The following is a 3,877-nucleotide window of genomic DNA, read 5'->3' as shown; positions in this document are numbered from 1 at the left end:
ATTAGGGTTAGAGTGCGGGTTTTTGATGTTTGTCTCTTTCTTACTGTTTATTCATTGTCACATGCTGTTTTTATTTTGTTTTTTAATTATGTAAAGCACCTTGAAATGCCTTGCTGCTGAAATGTGCTATACAAATAAAATTTGATTGATTGATTGATTAGAATACAAGAAAATGATTCAACAGTAAAACTCTTTTGCCCTTTCAAGCAATAAAAATAATTAAAAAAAAACTCAGTTGAGACTTCCAACTGAGACTTTTTTTAACATCCAGCACTTGGTTAATGATTGACAGCTATTCATTCTTGGCCATGTTAACCTCTCTACTCATGCAGAGTTAATTACTGTAGCTCAAAACGTGTCAGCATAATCTACAAACACGTTCAACAAACAGTGGTCATAGTTTCCACTTTGTAACCCTTTTCTAATAAAGCTGTAGTGGCGAAGCCGGACAAGGAGTTGAGTTTTTATATATGTTTATAAAAAGCACCCCAGAAAAGAACTGTTCAGAAGTTGGCAAACAATTGGTGCATTAACGCCACCATGTGGTCGTGTTGAAGACACGTTACAGGTGCAATGGGGGTGGATGGGTTAGTAGGATGATAGTATGGAAGCTGAGAGAGGACATGTTTAGTGATTTATTATCATGGCAAGTTATTTATCTCGTTATCTCAAGATAACAGAGCTTGTTTTCCTTTTGTGTCTGGTTTAAATATTTAATTCATCTTAGAAAAACTCATTTTTTGCATTTACTAGAAATTATTTCAAAACCATAGTTAAACAAAGGAGGTATTTCTTCATCAGAAGTCAGCTCTGTTGTTCTGGCAACTGATTGAAGCTGAAAATGTCATATGAAAGAAAATCCATCAGTGATCGACCCGTTTATTGTTATAGATCATCTCCAAGTGTGGCAATGATGGTGTAACACAAAAACTGTTCATTTTAGCACCACACGTATCTTGGTAGTTTGAGACAATAAAAACTAATTTTCTCTTGTTAATTTCTCATTTGCTAAAGAAAACAAAGCTTGCTTTCTTAAAATAACAAGCTATGACTGGCTTTGTTATTTCAAGATAAAGGAATAGTTGGGATCTTGAGAAAATCACATGAAAATTAGTAAAAAGGTTTGGCCGTTCTCTACTTCTATACAATAGTCACATAAAATATTCAAATTTATGTACTTAAAATTATCAGCAGTGCCCATCTCTAGAATTAACATTCATCATTTCTGTGTTTATATGCAAGATCAGTGTAAGTTTGATACATTGTGAGCAATCCTAACTGAAAAGGTTTCAGTTGAACTCACTGAGTGTATTTATTGATTATAATGTTGTCAATCTTCTAGATGTAAGATATTCAGCACATGACCCTGATGCTAAAACTTTCAAAATTGTCATACTTTATTTGTTTTACCAATCATTTTCCAGGAGAATTTTAGTCTTAGACGAAGCACAGCTACCTTGGTTTGTTATCAGACTTCCACATGGATCCTTCACTCATGTGATCATTTGCACCTTCAGTAATTCCTCATAAAAACTTCACTCCAGTTGAGTGGAGTGTTGCCAGAAGGCGCTTTTTGTTCCGCTGACATGCTTTCCTTTCACCAGTCCCTGGTGAAGTGCTGGACTCCACTGATATTTGAGAACTGGTAACGGGGGTGATATAGGTTTAATTCTCATGTTCCCTCCGACCTGCCAAGTACAGACATTGGATGCCAGCTGGAAGGCTTTCGTATTTAGACGAGAATAAGAGTGTTGGGGGGAGTATTAGCAGGGGCAGAAGAGAGGAGGGCAAGTATACAGTACAAATACAAGTGCCTCTAGACCTTGAAGGTGCTACAGAAGTGCTTTTCACATTTACACACCCCAGGCACTTAGTGTTTTGTCATGATGCAGGTCCATTACCTTTAAGTATATGTGCTTGTGTTTGTTCACCTGTTTTTACAGCATTTCTACCTTGAAAGGAATCTACCCGGGGTGACCCAACTCTATTTATTGACGCTTTCTGAGTTTCCACTTGCTGGTAATAGACTGGAAAACACAGATAATATGTTTGATCGATCAACATGAACATATTTCATTTGTTGGGATCAATAACAGTTTACAGTTGACAGAGCCCAAAGAACTACTTTTATTTGTGCTTTTTGATTGAAGTTGTCTTGGGGAGCCAGCAATGTGCAGCACGGCAGACCAGGCTCATGTGGCAGGCATGGACTCTTCTGTTCTATTATTGCCTGCAATCTGTATTTAAAACTAATATCAGTGTGTGCTGCGTGGCTTGGGGCAAAAGGCACCAAACCAATCTGATATACAGCATGTGTTTGTTTTCGGTTCCTTGTGATGGGAATTAGAATGTGAAAAATAACAATTCCCATACATTTTTCACCGGTACCATTTTTTCATTTGAGGGTGTAATGATTAGATTTTTTTTTTTTCCAGAAGCGCGATTTGTATTATGTTTTTGCTGTGTTCGAAATATAATAGAAAAGCGATGTGGAACCAAAGGGAAAAAGAAGAAATTAACTGACGTGCAGGAGAAAGACGTTTCCTAGGCTCAACCTTTTGCAGTTTTCTTCATGTTTCTGCTTTTCATGATCATGCTCTGTGGAACACCCTGCAGACATGAGAGCCTTTGCTCTGTGTCATACAGTTCCTGGCCAGGCTGCTACCTTCTGCACACACAGACAAAACAGCATGAGATGGGAAGTCCACATGGATAACCATTTACTACGGTAGGTGTTGCTTCAGGCAAGTTCTATTCAGGGGGAATTTTCTGTGTATACACTGGTGCTACAGCAGCAACCCTCTTATAAAAGTGTTTTTCCAAACCTTTTTCCTTTGGAGCAGTAAACAGGTTCATGTTAGATACAGCTTAATCTTACTATTTCATTACAGAACTTGTAAAAATCTAGCAACGCTTTTCTAGTGCAATGTCTTGTTGGCTAATTTCACGAAAGACAGAATCAACTGTAAATCAATGTGAATGTAACTGCTGACAATATTTCCCAAAACTCCACCAGGTAGGTTGTGTTATGCATTAAAAGTGTGCATTTTAAGGTTTTATTTAAAAAAAACCCACATCTTTAAAAGTGTTCAGTGTAGGACTCCATTTTCTTTCGTTCAATAAATACAAACTATTATTTTGCCGACAATTTTGCATGTAAACAGTTGTCACCAGCCTTCACTTTTTACTCTGAATGGCATAAACTATGACTGATTCTAACATCCATTTAGCCACAAATCTTTAAACCAGATAGCAATAAGCTAGGACACATTGTTGCAGCACATTTCATTTGCATTGCATTTTGGGTATGTTTGAATTGGTCTATTCATTTGTCCACTTGTTCACTCTCACACTCACTGTGTAGTGGACTGGATAGTGAATGAGTGGAGAATTTAAACACAACATAGTTTAGTTAACAAGATGGCATAGTTGGAGAGAAGACCCATCCCCTGAAAGAAGAGAAGACTTACACAAGTATTTAATGTGGCAAGTCATCAAAAGCCTCCAGATTCTGTTATCTTGAGAAGATGAGGCTTTTAAATAGTTTGGTTCTGTATGACACCGAACAAAGAGTGAACCAAGAATCAGCTACAGGCGCCTCAAGAAGAGCTGTTGGTAGCTGCACTGCGGTGTGATGTCACATGTCTAATCCTGAATTTGAAGAAAATAAAGACATTTTACATTCTATGAAAAGCTGCTGGATAGCAGCTCTTGTGTCGAGATAGCTTCTGATTGGCCATGGGTCACAGCTAATTTCTTCGTAGCTCTTGTAATGAGCAAACTTACAGCCAGCCAGCTGACCAAGAACAGCTTCCTGCTACTCTTCTCCTCTTAGCTCGTGTTCACATCTCCTGTAGCTTGATAGCAACCGATACAC

Source organism: Kryptolebias marmoratus, linkage group LG6 (assembly GCF_001649575.2).
Source record: "Kryptolebias marmoratus isolate JLee-2015 linkage group LG6, ASM164957v2, whole genome shotgun sequence".
Classification (NCBI taxonomy): Eukaryota; Metazoa; Chordata; class Actinopteri; order Cyprinodontiformes; family Rivulidae; genus Kryptolebias; species Kryptolebias marmoratus.
This window is presented reverse-complemented; position numbering follows the sequence as displayed.